The sequence below is a fragment of the Leptopilina heterotoma genome, unplaced genomic scaffold (assembly GCF_015476425.1).
Source record: "Leptopilina heterotoma isolate Lh14 unplaced genomic scaffold, ASM1547642v1 Lhet_103, whole genome shotgun sequence".
Classification (NCBI taxonomy): Eukaryota; Metazoa; Arthropoda; class Insecta; order Hymenoptera; family Figitidae; genus Leptopilina; species Leptopilina heterotoma.
Window position 1 is genome coordinate 689,113 of NW_025110818.1, and position 22,955 is coordinate 712,067.

The 22,955-nt window shown below is 22.8% G+C and overlaps 1 protein-coding gene across 2 annotated transcripts in view; it reads right to left on the reverse strand.

The window, feature by feature from the left end:
• Positions 1-22,955, reverse strand: part of LOC122501448 (insulin-like receptor) — a 141,177-nt gene that overhangs the window by 109,791 nt on the left and 8,431 nt on the right. Inside the window, exon 2 of one of the 2 annotated variants that reach the window (XM_043610909.1) lies at positions 18,838-18,883. The gene's annotated coding sequence lies outside the window, so the exon portion shown is untranslated. The other variant, XM_043610919.1, reaches the window with a different exon arrangement.

A 22,955-nucleotide genomic window follows, 5' to 3' on the forward strand; every position in this document is an offset into this window, starting at 1 on the left:
TCTTTTCTTTTTTTCTTATTAATAAAATTATATGTTGAAAAAAAAAGTGTTTATTTTCCACGATTTATCGCGTGAACTGTATTCTTTACTAATTATGCAAAAAAAAAAGGAAAAAAATTAAGAAAAAAATGAAAATTATAACAAGATTATAAAAAAAAAAATTATTAAGAAAAAAATTAAAAATAGAATTTATATGCGTTTTGTAATATAATTGATTATTTTTATCTTAATATTAATTAACTAATAATAAATTATTACCTACTAATTTTAATTTAATTAACTATTATCTTATTTTTATATTTTTTTATATTGTTTTCTCTTTATATTGTTTTAATATTGTTTTTATAGTAAATTTTACTAATTCAACAGCAAAAGTTAGTCACTAATTCACATTTATATTTATATTTATATTAATATTTATTATCCTAATATTATATAAAATAATAATAAATAATAATAATTATTATTCGAATATAAAATTGTGTATAATTTTATTATATTATTTATTAATTAAATTTATAAAATAAAAATAACATACTGGAAAAAATATACACATCACTAAACTGGAATTTCAAAATAAAAAAAATCAATTTCAATAAAGACGATCAACACTTAATCAAAGGATATAATATGATATATATATATAGAAATAAAAAAAATACATAAAATATATAAATGATCTATCAAAATTAATGCTTATCAGGATCGAGTAAAGTGGTTGCGTGAAGATCTAATACCCTAGAAACGAGATCTCATATACATAATGAATTATGTGCAATTTAAAACTCGTTTCGCATCATTTGATTTATCATTGAAAATGTTAAATGTGCTAGATGACAATTCATTCATACCTTTCTTTTTATACACAATTTCTCATATTTAATCAATGATTAAATGACATTTTATAGTTCAATACCAGTTTAAATATATGTATCTCGATGAAAATTATATTACCCACATAACTAATGATTAATTTTTTCTTTTATCAAACACAATTGTTTTCCTAATTTAAATTCAATTTTTTCAATTTTTTAATAAATTTTCTATTAAACTATTTTAGTTTTCTTTTCTAGAAAAAATTTTTCTAATGAATCAATTTAATTCTCTTACGTGAAAAAAAATTTTTTTACCCAAACAATTAAATTTAATTAATTTAAAAATTTTGTTTAGTAAATCAATTTAATTTTCTTAAGTGAAAACAATTTTTTTTATTCATCAAATGTTATTTCTTTTAAGTAGAAAGAATTTTTTTTAATAAACAAATTTAATTTTCTTTAAATAAATAATCAATGGAAAAATTTTTTTCTGGTATTTATTTATATTACTTTTAATTAGTTATAGTAATTATCATTATTAATTAATATTATTATTATCATCTTTATTATTTGTTTATTAAATTAATATTATTGGTTAATAAAAATAAAAAAAAGAAATGACAATAAAAAAATAAATAACAATAAAAACATAAATAAACGAAGTAGAAAAAATAATAAATAAGCAATAAATAAATAATAACAATATGTTAATATAATAAATAAATATAATAAATAAATAAAAAAAAGAGTGAATAAATTCTCGGGGAAAAATACTGAAAAAAATTATGAATACGCGAATTTAAAATATTGTACAAATATTAATTTTGTAACCAGTATACAATATTCAACTGCAATTCAATTAAAAACGTAAAAGAATTTCAATATATATACATAGAGAGAGAGAGAGAGAGAGAGAGAAGAAAAAGAAAAAGACGCAGAAAAGTTAATGGGATCGTGATACACAGAGAGTAGGTTTGTGTGAAAAATAAAAAGGGTTGGCAAAATTGAGAGCCACTGCTGTCTGAGGGTGGTTGAGTGAACCAGGGCGTGGGTGGATTATGCAAGTGGTGGGGTGAAGGGTTAGGCAAGGAAGTACGATACTACGCCGCAACGTAGAAAAGGGGCGGTCGATCGATTCCGGCCAAAACATTGCCACATGCCTAGCCCGAATGTCTCATAACCACTCCTAAAGCTCGTAGTTGTACGAGCGACACTTGAAGAGATTTTTTCCTCTTCTTTTTTTCACTCTCTTTTCATCATACAATTTACTACGTTTAATTAAAAAAAAAAAAAAAAAATTGTAAAATTAAAAAGAAATTTAAAAAACATTCTCAACATTCCCTCAAATACGAGAAGAAAAATTAATTAATATTTTTGCAAAAGTGAAAATTTATTTCAATTAATTTATTTGAAATATTAAAATTGTTTATTTTAAAATTAAAAAGGGGTAAGGGGAACTATTTATTATTTATATTAATAAATAATAATACAATAATAAATTATAAATATTAATAAATAAATTCCATTTATTATTAAATAAACAAATTGTTTATTTGATAATAAGTGGAAAATTATTATTACTTACCACTTATTTATTAATTACTAATTATTTACCATTTATTATTAATTATTAAATTGTTATGAAAATTGTTTATTTAATAATAAGTGAAGAATTGTTATCATCTCTATTAATAAACAATTTCTATATTTACTATTATATAAACAATTTTCACAAGAATTTAATAATGATTAATAAGTGTTAAGTGATAAATAATAAGTGTAAAAAATAAATAATTAGTAACTAATAAATAATTTTCAATTATTAAATAAACAATTTCCAACTATTAAATAAACAATTTTCATAACAATTTAATAATAAATAGAAATTATTTATTATTCACAGGATAAATTATTTATTATACAAATAAATAATACGACATTCTATAACAATTAATAATTATTCAATATTTAAAAAATAGCAATCAAAAAATAATTTCTACTTATTAAATAAATAATATTCATAACAATTTAATAAGTGAAAATTATTTATTATTTATATTATTAATTAATGTGAAATTATTTAATAGTTAATAATAAATAATTGCTTAATATTTCAATAATAGCTATTATTAATAATAACAACTATAAAATAAACAATTTTAATAACAGTTTAATAAATGGAAATTAATTAAATTATTTATTATTTTGATTAACAATTAAAACGAAATTTTTCAATAATTAATAATAAATAATTATTGTACATTTAAATAATAATTAATTAATAATTTCCACTTATTATTAAATAAACAATTTTCATTTTTGCAAAAGAATAATTAATTTTCATTCTCATTTCTATAATAATTTAACCAAAAAATATTTATTTTATTATTTATTTCCCTACTTATAATATATTAATAATAAAAAAAAAAATTGTACCAAGTTTGTCTTTCATTTTCGAAAAGCATTAAAATTTTTTTTATAGTTTCATAAAAAGCTAATTTTGTTTTCAATATTATATCAGCAATAAATATATTCATCAAATAAATTTGAAATTGCTGTTTGAAAAGAAGTAAAAATGCTCGCAATATTTTCCCCCCTGCTTCTGTTTTTTTTTCACTCGAAACTATATGAAACAAACAAGCAACGACTTTTAAATGCTTCGGAGAAGAACGTACTTTGCGAAACACGTGCACATTCGGGAAAAAAATACGAGAACATGTCATTATTTCGCGACTGTTTGCGTGTGTATGTATTTTCCATTCAAATAAACGAAAATAAAAAAAAAATGTTATAATCTTAATAAGTAGCGATTTTCTAGATATTGAAAAATAATTTTTGTATTTTTTTCGCCAATCAATATTATTTATTAATAATTGATTACTTTTAATTTTAATATATTTAATAAATAAATTTCAATAAAAAGTAATTTTTTTAATCAAAAAAAAGTTTTTTTTCTATAAAACAAAAAGTGTACACTAGAAATTCTATTACACTTTTTATAGAAATATATAGATGATAGTAAAAATAATAATAGTAAATAATAATAATAATAATAATAATAATAATAATAATAATAATAATAATTACAATAAATGTGAATAATGATAATAAATAATACTCATAATAAATATAAATAATAAAAAATAATATTATAATAATGTACCTAATAATTATATTTTAATAAATAAAAATATTACCAATAATATAATAATAATACTATTATAATTGTATAACTGTAATTATTGCAAGTATTACGAATTAATTACGAATATAACACTGAGTAATACGCTTCATTACAAAATTACTGCTCAGTATTACGCTCTATTAAAAAAAAAAAAAAAATTGACAGCATTTACAAATTCGGTACGTAAGGCACTTAAGTAGAAAAATGTCAGAGCGCAGGCGCCGGAGTGGGGGCAACGAGAGTGAGAGAGAAATTCGCGTTCTTCTCGCTCGCACTCATTACCCCCACTCCGTCGCATACGATCCGCAAACCTTCTCAGTTAAATGTCCTACTTTCCGGCCATCAATTTTTTAAATAAATAAACAAAAATCAGTAAATAAAATACAGTCAAAGAAAAAAATACTACAAGAAAAAAAATACGTGCACATTCGTAAAAAAATTCTAAAACACAGCTCAATTTCCTACCCTCTAAACTTATGTAACATCAAATAAATAATAAATTTCACTTATTTAAATTTCAGATCGAAACAAATGTACTTACGGACATTTTTCACCATATTCTATCTACCTACAATCAAAAAGGAATTCTGCGATATTTTACATAAACACATAGTTCCAGTTTTTCAGCGATTATTATCTAAATAAACAGGAAATTTCGTTTTTACTTTTGAGAGAAAACTATTACATATATATATAAAAATAATTAAATTAGATTTACATAAATAATGTTGATCAAACTACTGTTTCGTTCATCTCGAGAGAGGTTAGTGTAATTATCAGAAAGTAGAGTAGATACACACATATATATGGGCAATTCCACGTGAGATTTCAGTCGACCATTTAAAATCGGCCAAAAATATTTTTTTTCTATTCTGTATTGAAAAAAAACAGATACCTATTTTTTTATTATTTTTTTGGAGGCCAAATTTTTGAGTTATGAATTTTCAAAATTTTCGCTTTTTAAATGTAGGTATATTTTTAATGTCAGATAACTCAAAAAATATTGCTTCTTTTCATTTTTTGACAAGAGAAAAAAAGTTTTGTTTTTCTCTCTACTTTTGAATAATCACAACAAAAAATTTTTTTTTTCATTTTTTATTAAAAAAATAAAAATAATTTATAAACAAATTAATTTTTTTTAACTTTGGGTATGATAAATTTTTAATTTTCTTTTTTTAAAACATACCTGGAAATGATAAGAAGGTTTTGCAAAAAGTTTCAGAGTGGGCCTGACAAGTTTGATGGGTCCAAAAAAATAATTAATCTGTCCGTGCAGGTCGCACGCACGTGGCACAATGGGATTTTTTTACAATTTATTATTAAAAATTGTCTAGAGCCTACAAATTTTATCGGATTTTGATTATTATTGAATTTTTAGGCTCTAAACAATTTTTAATAATAAATTGTAAAAAAAATCCCATTGTGCCACGTGCGTGCGACCTGCACGGACAGCTTAATTATTTTTTTGGACCCATCAAACTTGTCAGGCCCACTCTGAAACTTTTTGCAAAACCTTCTTATCATTTCCAGGTATGTTTTAAAAAAAGAAAATTAAAAATTTATCATACCCAAAGTTAAAAAAAATTAATTTGTTTATAAAATTTTTTTATTTTTTTAATAAAAAATGAAAAAAAAAATTTTTTGTTGTGATTATTCAAAAGTAGAGAGAAAAACAAAACTTTTTTTTTCTTGTCAAAAAATGAAAAGAAGCAATATTTTTTGAGTTATCTGACATTAAAAATATACCTACATTTAAAAAGCGAAAATTTTGAAAATTCATAACTCAAAAATTTGGCCTCCAAAAAAATAATAAAAAAATACGTATCTGTTTTTTTTCAATACAGAATAGAAAAAAAATATTTTTGGCCGATTTTAAGAGGTCGACTGAAATCTCACGTGGAATTGCCCATATGTATATACGTAAGAGATAAGATGTTTAGGAATTTAGACCTGCACCTTCTGGAACCGAAAAACGTCTGTCAAGTTGACAACGTTCCCCGAGCGACAAATCACGTTGCTCTCAGAACCAGAAAATCACTTTCAGAAAACGACATTTTGTCTTCTGTGTGTGAGAGAAAAAGAGTGAGTGAGTAAGAGAGAGAGAGAGAGAGAGAAAATTGTCCAATCTTGTAAAATTAATCTTTCAACAAACTTCTATTTTCTAAAACGATTATCCTTAATCAGACCAATATCTTAATGGTAAAGAAAAATGATAATTTAATCTGAACCAGTAATAGTTCCTGTTCTATTGGAAATCTGATTGAAGAAGGAAGACAACAAAATTTTTTATTTCGGAAAAATTAATTATTTTTAGCTGTGTGAAAGTTTAATTTTAATAAAATGTCTTCTGACAAACGCAAAACATTAACCGAAAACAAAAAATTTGTATTAAATTTTTTTTAAATAAATAATCAGGGGGAAAATTGTACTCGACTTTTTATTTTACTTGGAATTATTTATTATAATTATAATTATTTATCATTTATCATAATTATTCATTATACTTTTATATTTTATTATAATTAGTTTAATGGTATTTAATAAATATTGTCCACAATAAATAAGCCCTGTTCGATTCTATAAAATAAGAATAATAGTAAATAAATAAATTCATTAACTAAAAATAATATACTAAAATTTAATTATTAATTACAATAATTTATTTAATTACTAATTACACTAATTATATGAAAAGAACACTGATGCTCTGAAAATTCTATCTCGTTTATGAGTGAGTTTTCTCTCCATCTAGACGGGAATTTACTCAACTATTTTGGCGGGAAATTCAAATTTAACAAAGCAAGTAAGCGATCTATTTGAATAATTTTTGAAAAATAATAGTCTTTTAATTAAATGTACAATTGAAAAATTTCCAAATAATTAAAATTTGATAAAATCGAATAATAATAATTGAAATTTGATAAAATCTATTAAAAATAATTGAAATTTGATAAATACTTTTAAAAATAAAAGAATTTCTAAAAAATTATATACGGATCCAAAACTGACTTTTAATAAATTTTAATAAAAAAATAATAACATTTTTAAAGAATTTTAATTATAAAATAATATGAACATGTTTTTTCCAAAATTTTATTGGGTCTGGAAAATTAAATTTTTAAAAATTTTAATTTACATTGTTCATAGAATTGATTGTTAAAAAAATATGATAAAACATTTCCAAGAATTAGTTTTATAAAAATATTTTACTGTAATTTTTTGAAAATAATTGAATTTCTTTAAAAAATTTCTGTAAGTTATAGAAAACTAATAAATTTTTTTTCAAGAATTTTAATTAAAAACTTTGAACATAATAAAATTGTGTTCTCAAAAATGATGAAAATAATTCTAAAAAATGTTAATCTTATTATTTTTTGTGTGTATTTAAATTTTTAAAAAATATATAAGCGAAAATATTGAAATATTTAAAATTTGAAAAAATTAGAATGAAAGAATTCTAAGAATTTCTTTTTTTCAAAAATATTTTAATATAATTTATAGAAGAAAATTGTCATTAATTTTCATTTTAAAATTTATAGTTGAAGATTTTTCATTAAAATTTTTTCAGAATTTAATTATTTTAAAAATGTTCAATTAAAATTCTTCAAAAGTTGATTATCAAAAATTAAAATAATAAAATACTTAAAAATAAAAAACTGTTTTCAATTAAATTTTACAAAATTTCAATTATTATGAAATATTTTAATTATACGTATATTTTAAAAATTTTATTATCGTAAAAAAGTATTAAAAAATATAATTTTGAAAAATTTGCCTATATAGTTATTTTTCACGTTAAAAAATTAATTAAATTAATAAAAAAAAAGTCGCATTTTTTGAAAATAGTCGAAAAAAGTCATATCATATCCGAGGCCTGTCATTATAATTATTTAAAACTTGAATTTAATTTAATTAATTTAATTAATAAAAAAAAAAAAAAAAAACTTGAATTTAATTTAATTAATTTAATTTAATTTAATTTAATTTTTAAACTTTGAATTTAATTATTTTCTTAAAATTGTATAAATAATAAACTGAATTAATTAATTAAATAAATTAAATAAAAATAAAGTTAAAAATTACTAGTTTCTATTTGATATCAAAAAATTAATAACTCGATTTTATCTCATTTATGAGCAAGATTTTGCGCCATCTAGACGGAGCTTTACAAACTTATTTTGGCACGAAATTCGAATTTAACCCCTTAACAGTCCATGGCCCATATATGGCCACGAAAAGTCGTGCCACCTTCGCGTCTGTGGCCATATATGGCCATCTCAAAAAAAAAATACTAAACATGATTTGATTTTAGTAGCGAAGTACATACTACTGTTTTTGGGGTCGCTGAATCCGAATCTGAAGTCAGATTTAAAAAATTCAAAATGGCGGACTCAAAATGTCGACTTCAAAAAATAAAAAAATTTCAAATTCGCTTTAAACTCGTTACTTGGGGGGTTTTCGGGGTCTCTGATTACAAATATCAGGTCAGATTTTCAAAATTCAAAATGGCGGATCCAATATGGCGGATAATTTCAAGATTGATGCGATTGGATTAAAATTCGTTTCTCAGGGGTTTTTGGGGTCGCTGAATTTGAATTTGATGTTCGTTTTACAAAATTCAAAATGTTAGATCCAATATGGCGGATAGTTTCAAAATTTATGCGTTTCGATCGAAATTCGGTTCCCGGGGTTTTTTGGGGTCACTGTATTCGAATTTGATGTTCGTTTTTCTAAATGCTAAATTGTGGATTCAATATGTCGATCAAATTTTTTGAATGTTGACAAATTTGTCTAAAATGTTTACTCAGGGGTTTTTGAGGTAACTTCATATTTTTTTCGCATCAATCTTGAAATCATCCGCCATATTGGATCCGCCATTTTGAATTTTGAAAATATGACATCATATTTGTAATCAGAGACCCCGAAAACCCCCGAGTAACGAGTTTTAAGAACATCTGAAAAAAAATTTTTTTTTGAAATCGCCATTTTGGGTCCGCCATTTTGAATTTTTTAAATCTGACTTCAGATTTGGATTCAGCGACCTCGAAAACCCCCGAGAAATGAATTTCCCTTAAAACTCTTTAATTTTAAAATTATCCACCATATTTGGTCGCCATATTGGATCCGCCATTTTGAATTTTCAAAAACTAACCTCAAATTCGAATTCAGCGACCCCAAAAACCTTATATATGATGAAATCATATTTTTTTGTAAACTTTTTTTTCGGACCGTTTTTGGACCACAAGCGATTTTCAACTAGACTGCGAAGGGGTTAATAAAAGAAAGCGAACTATAATTTTAATAATATAATAATAAATTAATGATTATTTAAAATAATAATAATCCTAGCAGAGTTAGTCTCCCATTTTTTCATGATTTTTATTTTTTTTTCTATAATAACAATAATTTATGTTAATTAAAAACGAAAAAAAATTTTGTTTTCTTTTGAAATGAAAGCAAGTAAAAATTTAAAATTAAAAGCAATAACATTCTATCATTTTGTGTAATATCCTAATTTTTTGTTTTCTCATCTTCTCCTTTACTGTATATCGTCGCTTATCTTGTAAAACCAATACAAAGTAGTAAATAACCAAGTAGGAAGAAATAACTATAATTGAAGGGAGTCAAGATGCAATAATTTCGCGAATATATCTCTAACCGAGAAAAAAAGAGAGAGAGGGAAAGAAAGAGAGGGACAAAAATAAAGAGAAAGAGAGAAATCCAACGGGGATGCCGGCGTCGAATCTCGCGGAAACTTCCTTCCTTCCTTCTTCTATATATATAGTAAGGAACGCGCGCGAGAATCTCCGGTGTGCTTCTATAAAGGTGGTTTTTCGCGTCGCACTAACTTTTTTTTCCCTTCACAATCGAAAAAATAAAATAAAAAAAAATGCACACCAAAAAAATAACATAGAAAAATAATAATAATTAAAAACGAAGAACAATCGGCACAATCGTATCCAATCGGATGCTGTGTAAGTAAGGTTATTCACGAGGGTAGCGAGAGAAAAAAACTACAGAGAATTAAAGAAATTTTGCTCACAATATTATACAAGAACGCTTTGCGGGAAAAATTTCCATAATAGTAATGTTTTTGAAGTAGTTTTTTTTTATTGCACACTGTTTTTTTTTGTTTTTAATAATATACACCTATATGGCGACAAGAAAAGTCAGAACATAGTGGTTATAATAATAAGGAAGGCATGCGCCGCGCCTTTCCCAGAAGCGAACTGCGGGTGCGGATGTCGTGTACGTTGAGGGTGGAAATACGAATGGAGGGGTAAGAAAGTGCGCAGTAAGGAAAGGATGGGCACTATGATCCCCCACTTTTACCCCCACCCAACCCCTCTTTCATCTATCCACTCACTTCAAAACCACCCCTCGACCACCCCCAATCGACTACCTCCCCGTGCATTACCCACACACCAGGATATTATACAAGTTCCCTGTGTCCTGTATGATACTATTATTCTTTATTTCATGAAAACATCACTCTATATATATATATCTATGTACATTATGTCACACTAATGTCAACACTTATTACAGTTAATATCTTTCATTTTCATCGTCAATCATATCTATTCTATTTCTTATTTTATTTAAACTTATCTACCCCCCTAAACTTTTTTTTTATCTTACCCCCCTAAAAAGGTTTACTAATTTCAATTAATGACTGATGATATTACTCACAATCAGCCGGGAAAAAACCGGGAATTTTGTTGAACGAAAATAGCACGAAATTAACTATATTAATTTGAATGTTCTTTCATTCACTTTTTCTGTCCCTCACACTCTGAAGTTGTCTTTTGTTTATACTTTTGATATTTGTTAACTTTAGATAGAAAATAGAAATCATCCGAATTTTTTTTACTTCTTTTCATTAAAAGACTAAAATTTTGTTAAATTTTATGTTTTGTCAAATTGAAATTATTTTTGTTCTTTACTTCTAAAAAAATTAGAAAATTATTAAACAACTGTGATTAAGAAATAGAAAATTTATTTATTTTCCATTATTTTCTTTTTGAATCACAATTTTTTTAACATAATTATTATTTTGTTTTAGAAGAAGAAGAAAAATATTTGCACAATTTATATTTTAATCTAATCTTTGGAACAGGATTTTCGACAGGAATTAAGACATTCAAAAATTCAAAATTCAAACCTTTTTTTAATTAAACAACTTATAAAAGTATATTGTTTAGAAAACTTGAAGATATCAATTGCTCCGAGTCGAAGACTCCGAGTGATCGATTTCTTCATGTTTTCTAATAAATTAAAGATGACCGAGAGATAAAATCATTATTTTACATTATAAGAATATTGTTACTGTAACTTCATCAAAATTATTTTCATCATTTTAATTAAATTATTATTTTCTAGAATTTTAAATTATTTTTTATGAAAATAATAATTGAATTCCTTAAAAAATTTTATTATTTATGAAAATAATTGAATTCCTTGTAAAATTTTAATTATTTTATGAATATAATTAAATGTTTGCGCAGAATTTCAATAAAATTTTTTATAATTGAATTCTTTTGAAAAATTTTAGTAGATATTATAAAAATCATTGAATTGAGGAAAATTTTTGAAAATAATTGAAATTTTTGCCGAGAATTTGTTCAAAATTTTTTAAAATAATTGAATTGATTCGAAGAATTTTATCAAACTTTTTTAAAATAATTGAATTTTTGCAACGAATTTTATTAAAATTTTCAAAATTAATTGAATTCTTATGAAGAACTTTTATTAATTGTTTTGTTAAATAATTGAATTATTGCGAAAAAATTTATAAAACATTTGCAAATGATTGAATTCTTGCAAAGAATTTTATCAAAAAATTTGATAATAATTGAATTTCTTCGAAGAATTTTATTGTTTATGAAAATAATTGAATTTAGGAAGAATTTTATTAAAATTTTACATAATCTTAATTATATAAATTCTTTTGAAGAATTTCTTTGAGTTTCTTTAAAATAATGGACCCCAAGTGCGAAATTAAAAACGGCCCAAAACTGGCCCAGTAACGGCATAGTCAGTGCCTACTCTTGGCAGACAATAGTGGCCCGACTGTCGGGAGGTTAACCGCGGTAGGCCGTCGGCAGTTAATCATCGGCCGATTCTCGGTAAACATTAATGGCCCATTATTGACTGCCATTACTCCCCAGTGTTGAAAAAATTAATAAAAAATATATTTTTTATTTAATTAACTAATTAATTCATAATATTTATACAGTTTATTTCCCTAAATTAATCGCAAACTTACAAATATTTGAAAAATTCTTACCGCTCGCGGGGATCGATACCTGAACCTGACGCACCACAGCCTAACACTCTGACCACTCTGCTACTCTGACGTGAAGTCGATAATGCAAAAGGGTTCTTATAAGCTACACTACACTGGCCGATACTGTGCCATTATTGGGCCGAGCTACGTCCCAATATTGGCAATTATAATTTGCCATCATAGATACAAAATGATAGACATTAATGTGCCATTATTGAGCCAAGATACGCCCCAATTCTGGCAATTACAATTTGTCATCAAAGATACAAAATGTTTGCCATTAAATTGCCATTAATGGGCCGATCTTCGTCACATCACTGGCAATTGAATTTTTCCTTTAAAGATTTATCAACTTTGCCAATAATGTGCCGATATTGGGCCATGCTACGCCCCAATTCTGGCAATTATAATTTGCCATCAAAGACACAAAATGTTTGCCATTAAAGTGCCATTAATGGGCCGATGGTCGACACATCACTGGCAATTGCTTTTTGCCATTAAAGATTGATCAACTTTGCCATGAATGTGCCATTATTGGGCCGAGAGCTGGCCCAGTCTTAAAAAATTTGAAAATCTGACCATCGGCGCCATCATTGGCCCATCAATGGGACGTTTTGAACACCAGTAATGGCCCAGTAACTACTGCCAATTCTCGGCAGACATTACTAGACCAATGATGGGCCGTTTTTGCAGTCTTGGCATTTCGCACTTGGGACTTTCTTTAATCATTTTAATTACAAGTTTTCAAAGTAAATGAATTCTATATAAATAATTATTTCTTTCAAGTTTTTATAATAATCCTCTTTCTTAATAATTGAAATTAAGCATTTAATTCTTGAATTTTATTTAAAATTTTTGAAAAATAATTGAATTTTTTTGAAAAATTTCTTTAATTTATTGAATACAATCGAATTTTTTAATAATTGTATTGAAAATAATTGAATACCTGAGAAGAATTTTATTATTTATGAAAAATACTTTAATTCTTGCGATGAATTTTAATAATATATTTCTTTTTAAATAATTGAATTCTTTTGTAAATTTTTATTGAAATAGTAGATATTAAAAATAATTGAATTTTGATATTATTGAAATTAATTTAATTCTATGAAGAATTTAATTCAAATTATTTTGAAAAAAATCGAATTACATTTTTCGAGAAATTCCATTAACATTGTACCAAAAATAATTGAAATTCTGCGATAATTTTTATTATTTATGAAAATAATTGAATTCCTGGTTAAAAAAATGTTATTCTTCATGAAAATAAATGAATTATTGCGAAGAAATTTATAAAAAATTTGTAAATAATAGAATTCTTCTGAAATTTTTATTATTTAATTCATTCATTCAAAATATTGTCATTTTCTAAAATTTCAAATTAAAATTTTTTTTAAATAATTGAATTCGTTTTGAGAAATATTTATTAAAATCGTAGATATTGAAAATCATTGAAATTAGAAAAATGCATTTTATTTTTGAAAATAATTGAAATTAGGACAAGAATTTTTTGGACATTTATGAAAATAATTGAAATTTATAGAAGAATTTTGTTATTTATAAAGATAATTGTTTTACGAGAATTTTTTTCAAATTTTGAACATAGTTGAATTTTATAAGAAGAATTTTATGCAAATTTATGAAAATAATTGAATTCTTGTAAAGAATTTTTTTTAAAAATAATATTCAAAAGAATTTAGTAATTCTGAAGAATTTTGCTATTTACGGAAATAATTGAATTCTTGAGAAGAATTTTTTTTTGCAGTTTCTAGAAATAATTGAATTCTTTCTTTCGACGAATTTTAATTAAATTTTTAAGAATAATTAAATTTTTTGAGGAATTCAATTAAAAATTTAAAACTGTACCTATTAGAAATAATTGAAATTCTGCAATGAGTTTTACTTTTTATGAAAATAAATTGAATGTATTGCAAAGAAATTTAAAAAAAAATTAATTACGGTGACTAATTTCCCTTGATTATTTTTAAAAAATTTAAATAAAATTCTTTAAAAGAATTGAATTATTTTTAATAGAATGTAAAGAAATTTCAATTATTTATTTATTTCACTTTTCAATTATTTGTTTACCAAAAGTCGGCGTCAATTTTTTAATTTAAAATTTTGTCTCAAAATTCCTTTATTTTTGTCTTAAAAATATAAAATTAAAGAAGGATCTCTATATCCTTAAAATCAGTTCTCTAATTCAAAATAAATCCGAATCGCCAATAATATATATAATATATATGTGTCTAAATCGAAAACCCGTTTTTCCTGCACTTGATTTATAGTCTGAAAGTGCTAAATAACATTGTAGATAACTGAAGATTATTTCTTTTTGCATAATTTCTCATAAACTGTTCGTGATGAAGTCATTTTCTTTTCACGAATAATTAATGATCGAACGACGACATGCAAAATTAAAATACGTACAAAATGTGTGTATATATATAGGTATTATATTCCATATATAATATTATAATTTCATTCGTTTAGCGCACTCGAGAGGCAATTTATATATTCTCATTTTATTCAAATAAAAACATTAAAATAGATTTCAACACTTTTTTTTAAATTAATAATTATCATTTATAATAAATAAATAGGTAAATATTTTATTTTCATTTATAGTTTTCTTTTTTATTTATTTATAAAAAAAATTAAAATAATAAAAACAACAAATAATTTATATTATTATTTATATTATTTATATTATTATTATTTATTATTTTTATATTATTTTTATTATTATTATTTATATTATTTTTTTGAATTAAATCACTATTTTAACTATTTCTCGTTACTATTTTTTACTATTTCTTTTTCAAGTGTTTTTTTGTATTTTTTGTATTTTTCGTATTTTTTCACAATTTAAAAAAATCAAAACCAAAGATTTTCATATAATACTAACAGGTAAATGAAAGTTAAACAAAAAAAAAATAAAAAATGTTTGTACGCATATAAACAAGCGTCTCTAGGGTGTCTTATTATCAGGAGAAATAAAAGAAAAATGATGGAGAGCAACTGATAGGGTTCTTATGGGAGGCAGACGTTATAGTCGGCAGACAGACGGTTATTAACTTCGTACGAGTTGGCTAAAGCGTTCTCTAATGTAAAATATCTCCTCAGGACGCACGAGCGCGAAACATACGTGCATATAAGTAGTACAACCACACAACACAACAAAATACAAACGCGACCGACGGAGAAACTGTCTTTTTTTTTCTTTCTTTCTTTCATTTTTACTAAAACACGCAACCTATTTTACACCAGTAAAACAATATTTGCAATCCACAATTTTCTCCTTAGGGTTAAACTGTCGCTAAAAATTTATTCCTAGAAAATTGCTTTCTATCGATTCCTTTCCCCAGGGTGTGCTGAGAAAATTTCTCTATACAAATCGATATATTAACAAAATGCATTGTGTACAGATTAATTTACAAAAAATTATTTTTATTCTTATTATCTTATTCTACAATATTTTTCTATTTATTATCTGACTGTATTTTGTTGTTTTTATTTAATTAATTATTACTATTTATTTTATTATTAAACAATTTACAAAAATTATTATTTTCAAATTTAGACTTCAATTCAAAACAAAATTAAAACAGATTCAAAATTTAAAAAATTCACTTTTATTAAGTACAAAATTAATTATTATTATTGTTTATTTTTTTAAAAATGAATTATTTTCAATTATTTTTATAAATAATAAATCAATTATTCGGTAATTCATTTTTAAATCAATTTTTATTGGAAAATTCTACAAAAATTAAATTGTTTAAATTAAAAAATAAATAATTTATTGAATAACTGAATGTTTGTTAAAAAATTGAATTCTCATAAAGAATTTTATCAACAAATTTTTAAATAATTGAATTCTTTCGACGAATTTTAATAAAATTTTTAAGAATAATAATTACATTTTTCGAGGAATTTGATTAAAATTGCATCAAAAATATAATTAAAATCCTGCGATGAGTTTTATTATTTATGAAAATAATTAAAATTTTCCAAAGTATTTTATTAAAATTTTTCTAAAATGATTTAAATTCGGAGAAGAATTTTATTATATTTATAAAAGATACTTGAAATTTTGACAAGAATTTTTTTTTTAATTTTTGAACATACAATTGAATTTTTACGAAGAATTTCATTAACTTTTGAAAATAATTTAATTCTTCAAACGAATTTTATTCAAGTTTATAAAAATAACTGAATTTCTGTGAAGAATTTTATTATTTATATAAATAATTTAAATCTTGCAACGAATTTTATCCAAGTTTATAAAAATAATTGAATTTCGGTGAAGAATTTTATTATTTATAAAAATTTTTGTAAATAATTGAATTCCTGTGAAATTTTGGCAAGAATTTGATTAAAATTTTTAAAAATAATTGAATTTCGAAGATGAATTTTATTATTTATTAAGATAACTGAAATTTTGGCGAGAATTTTTTTTTAATTTTCGAACATAATTGAAATTCTGTGAAGAATTTTTATAACTTTTGAAAATAATTTAATTTCTGGAATCATTTGTAAATTTTCCAAAATTCAATTGTTTTTAGTACTTTTAACCAAAATTCTTCTAAACAAATTCAATTATTTTTTTAAATTCTTCGCAAGAATTCAATTATTTTTATAAATAATAAAATTCTTCTCAGGAATTCAATTATTTTCAAAACAATTTTAATAAAATTCAATAATTAAATTTTTAACTATAATTATTAACAGGCACGATTATTTTAAAAAGTTTAAAAACTCTTCAAAAGAATTTATTTCAATTATTTTCAAAAATTTTAACAAAATTCTTCACAACAATACAATCATTATTTTCATAAATAATACATTTTTGCGACGAAATTCAATTACTTTTAGTACATTTTAATAAAATTAAGGCAATTTAAATAAAATTCAGTATTAATTGAATTTTGAGAAGAATTTAATTATATTTTTTTCCTAAAATTCAAATACTTTCAAAATTTTGAATTAAAATTACTAAAGAAATTCCATTATTATAGAAAAATTTATAGGAATTTTTCAAAAGAATTTACTTACGGATTCTTAAAATATTTTAATAAAATTTTTCGCACTAATTCAATTATTTTCATAAATAATAAAACTCTTCGATGGAATTCAATAATTTTCAAATTTTTCTATAAAATTCTTTGTAAAAATTCAATGATTTTCAATACAATTTGAAAATTGAAAACAGATTTAAAAAGACAAATTATTAAAAAATTTAGGAAACAAAATATTATTATTATTATTATTTGTTAATCTGTCAATCATTTGTTGTTTTTTTTTATTTAAATCAATTATGATTATTTATATTGATTATTCGATTTATTATTTGCTGTATTATTTATTATTACCTACTTTCATTATAATTTTTAATATCAGTATTCTTAATATTATTATTATTTATTTTCTCTTTTTATTATTATTAATTTATTATAATATTAATAATCTTTAACGTCCTTTGATATTTAATTATTAAAATAAAAACGACCACAATTCGTTTTTATTTTAATAATTTAATTTATTATAAATGTTTATTAGTAAAATATTATTTTCGTATATGTTTAAAATAAAAATATAATTTTTATCTTGATATAATACGTGGGAAAAACGTTAATTTGTAAAGCTACTCAATAAGTGTGGGATAGTCACGTGGTTAGCGCCCTCGACTTTCGCATTACGACGCTAAGAGTTCGAGTCCGGCCAAAGGCACTCGATTTTTCCACAACGAAAATAACTTGAATTTGTCATCAACTTAAATTTACGATTAAATTAACCAACTACATCATTAATTACTAATTTATCCACCTATTATGCCCTATTATTTATTCACCTATTATCGCCCATAATTTATTTACCTCTTATCGCCTATTATTAATTTTCTATCAAAAAGAAAAAAAAAGAATAAACCTTCGCGTAAATATATAGGTATATTTGTAGTGATAGAAATAATAATAAGTGTAAATACCGCGGAGGTAAAACTATTGTACAATAACACGTTGTTAAAAACGTTATAAGCCGTACAAATATGTACGCGCCTATAAACTGTGACGCGAGATACATCGCCTCCTGTTTCATAGCGATAAGAGCCAATTCGCGGGACTACCTTATACGTCATATCGAGGGAGTAAATGTTTGAGAGAGGGTTATTGGCCTCCAAAGCGAATTCGTTAACAAAACTTTGTACACCGCGGTAACCAGCCAATTTATAGCCGCGCACCACAAAACGTTTGCGCAGGGGGAGAGGGAAATGATAGCAAACACAACAATATATATAGTAAAAGAGGACATTAATTTAATGGGGGGGGGGGGGCAAGAATGTGTCCATAAAAAAAATTGTCTAATACAAGCAATTTAGGATAACATACGTAAACAAACAAAAGTAATAATTGTTTGCCTTTGCTTGAAACTAATAATAATTATACTTTTTTGAGGGGGAAATTCAAAAATTACTTACTGTGCAATTTTCCCACGGTTTAGTTTGTGCAAATATTTTTTGTCTATATGTATACAATAATAATGCTCACCATGACGTAGAAAATCCTCTTAGACAAATCCATACTGAGAATGAACCTGAAACAATAAGAATAATATTATTAATATAATAGTACAAATAACAATTATTATAATTATTAATAGTTTTTTTTTATTCTATCATATCATTTATTTTTCATATTTTTAATATATAATCTTTACTAACCTACATTTAGAAAATAATTGTTGTTATACTATTTGAGCAAGAACGAATTTCATTAAAAATTTATAGAAAATAGAATTCCTTCCAGAAAAAAAATATATTATTTAGAAAAATAATTGAATTATTACAAAGAAATTTACTAAATTTTAATTTGCTAAAAATATAATTAAATTTCTAGGACGAATTTAATTATTATTTTATGAAAATAATTAAATTATTTTAAGAAATTTCATTAAAATTGTATTTAAAATAATTGAATTTCCAAGAAGAATTTTATTATTTAAGAAAATGATTCAATTTTAATTTTTACCAAAAAATGTTATTAAAATTTTTTAAAATAATCGAATTTTATACGAAAAATTTAAATAAAATTGTAATGAAAATAATAATTGAATTCCTAATAAAAAAAATTTTATTTAGAAAAATAATTCAATTATTGTGAAGAATGTTATTAATTTTTTGAAAATAATTGAATTTCTATAAGAACAATTTTATTATTTAAAGAAAATAATTGAATTCCCAAAAAAAAATTTTATTATTCAAGAAAATGATTGAATTTTTACCAAAAAATTTTATTAAAATTTTTAAAAATAATTGAATTCTATTCGAAAAATTTAAATAAAATTGTATATGAAAATAATTAAATTCCTAATAAAAAAAACATTTTATTTAGAAAAATAATTCAATTATTATGAAGAATTTTTTAAAATTTTTGAAAATAATTGAATTTGTAAGAACAATTTTATTATTTAAAGAAAATAATTGAATTTCAGTGTTGAATTTTATTATTTTATGTAAATAATCAGATTTTGATTAAAATTTTGGAGAATAAATTTATTTATATTTAAATGAAAATAATTGAATTTCTGAAAAGAATTTTATCATTTAAGAAAATAATTGAATTTTTCCAGAGAAATTCATTAAAATTAAAAAAAATAATATTATTGAATTTCTGCGACCAATTTTATTATTTATGCAAATAATTAGATTTTTTCGAATAATTTCATTAAAATTTTGGAAAGAAATAAAGTTATTATAATTTAAATATGAAACTAACTGAATTTCTGAGAAGAATTTTATTATTTAAGAAAATAATATTGAATTTTTCCAGCGAAATTCATTAAAATTTAAAAAAAAAATAATTAAATTCCTGCGAAGAATTTTATTCAAATTTTTGAAAATAATTAAATATTTCTAAAGATAATAATAATTTAATTCTTGCAAAGAATTTCATTAAAAGTTTTGAAAATAAAAAAAATTCTTCCAAAGAATTTAATAAAAAAATTTTTAAAATAATTGAATTTCTGCGAGATTTTTTTTTAATTTGTAGTTTTTTTGATAGTTTTAATTGAAAATTTTGAATGCAATTGAATTAATCAAAGAATTTTTTCAACTATTTAAAAAAATCGTGTATCTGTTAATAATTATAAATAGAAATTTAATATTATTGAATTGTATTAAAATTTTGTTGAAAATAATTGAATTCCTGACAAGAAATTTATTATTTATAAAAAATAATTGAATTCCTGACAAGAATTTTATTATTTATAAAAATAATTTAATTCTTCCGAATAATATGTTATTATTTATGAAAATAATTGAATTCGTGCTTATTATTATTTTTCGCACTATAAAAATCGAAATGAATTATATATTTAATAATAAAAAATTATGATATTTTCTTGCAACATTTGGAAGAAAAGTCAAAAAAGTCTCAAGTTTTGAAAATAAGTCGAAAAAAATACCAATTTTCTAAATTTCCCTGACAACAAATTTTTTTTCCTGACATTTTCCTGACTTTACCGACAAAAATTTTGTTTTACGGACATTTCTCTAATTTTACTGACTTCACTAACATGTGCACGGAGAGAGAATATATATTAAATTTTGTAAAAATATTTTCAAATTGGGGAAAAAGTGCGACAAAGCGAAATTTTGAGACGCATGCTAATTCCCGAAATCTTTTTTTACCAAATAGTTATTTGATATAAAACTACTTAACTTAAAATTCACATAATATGCACATTATTTGACATAAATTTAATTGCACACAAAAACCATTTAACATAAATATCATTTGTCATAGAATTCATTAAACAGAAATATTATGTTACATAAAACTCAGATAACTTAATTCACATTTGACATAAAAATTATGTAACATGAATTTCTATTGACATAAAAATCATTTAACATAAATTTCATTTGACATAAAATTCAATTAACGTAAATTTTATTTGTTATAAAATTCATTTGACATCAATTTCATTTGGCATAAATGTCATTTAACGTAATTCTCATTTGACATAAATATCATTAGACATAAAATTAGCTTGACATAAATTTCATTTGACGTGAATGTCATTTAACATAATTATTATTTAACGTAAAATTAAATTTATATAAATTTCATTTAGCATAAATTCCATTTAACATAATTCTCATTTGGCATAAAATTTACTTGACATAAATTTCATTTGGTATAAATTCCATTTAACATAATTTTCATTTGACATAATGTTCATTTGACATAAAAGACATTTAACACAATTCTCATTTCTCATAAAAGTCATTCAACAAAATTCTCATTTGACATAAAAATCATTTTACACAAATTACATTTTACATAACAATATCGGCGTGAATTTTAAAAGTAACCAATTAGATATTATCAACAACATTGCAATTCGCCAATTTTGAAATTCGCGCCTATATTTCCATGTCAAATGATCTGTATGTAAAATAAAATCTGACAACTGAATTTTATGTCAAATGAGAATTATGTGTAATGAGTTATCCGTCAAATGAAATTTATATCAAGTTAACTTTATGTCAAATGAAAATTATGTTAAATGGGATTTATACCAAATAAAATTTATGTCAAGTAAATTTTATGCCAAATGAGAATTATGTTAAATGGAATTTATGCTAAATGAAATTTATATAAATTTAATTTTACGTTAAATAATAATTATGTTAAATGATATTCACGTCAAATGAAATTTATGTCAAGCTAATTTTATGTCTAATGATATTTATGTCAAATGAGAATTACGTTAAATGACATTTATGCCAAATGAAATTGATGTCAAATGAATTTTATAACAAATAAAATTTACGTTAAATGAATTTTATGTCAAATGAAATTTATGTTAAATGATTTTTATGTCAACAGAAATTCATGTTACATAATTTTTATGTCAAATGGGAATTAAGCTATCTGAGTTTTATGTAACATAATATTTCTGTTTAATGAATTCTATGACAAATGATATTTATGTTAAATGGTTTTTGTGTGCAATGAAATTTATGTCAAATAATGCGCATATTATATAAATTTTAAGTTAAGTAGTTTTATATCAAATACCTATTTGGTCAAAAAATATTTCGGGAATAAGCATGCGTCTCGAAATTTTGATATAAAAAATACTAAACTTTAAAAAAACTTATGTGAAATTTAGTATAATTATATCAAATATCAAGAATATTAATTAAATTCTAATATAACTTTAATAAATTTCACAAAACTTTTTTTAAAGTTTAGTATTTTCTATATCAAAATTTCGCTTTGTTGAACTTTTTCTCCAATTTGTAAAATACTTTTACAAAATTTAATATATATTCTCTCTCCGTGTGGCCACTCTGAATTAATATTAGTAGAATAGTAAAAATTATAATAACAATAATAACAATAGTAACGACAATAAAAATAGTAAAAAATAATGATAATAATAATAATTATTCAAAACAATAGAAAAATCTGATATCGTACAGAGGCGTTACAAATAAGAACACCTAAAAATATATTAAAAACGATAAATAAGAGAGCTGATCTTGGTTTATTGTATTAGCAGGTCATCCATAGAGAACATGGTACGCGCCATAAGTAAAACTGACGGCGAATCGAGAGAGAGAGAGAGAAAGAGAGATGTTAAAGTGAGACAGAAG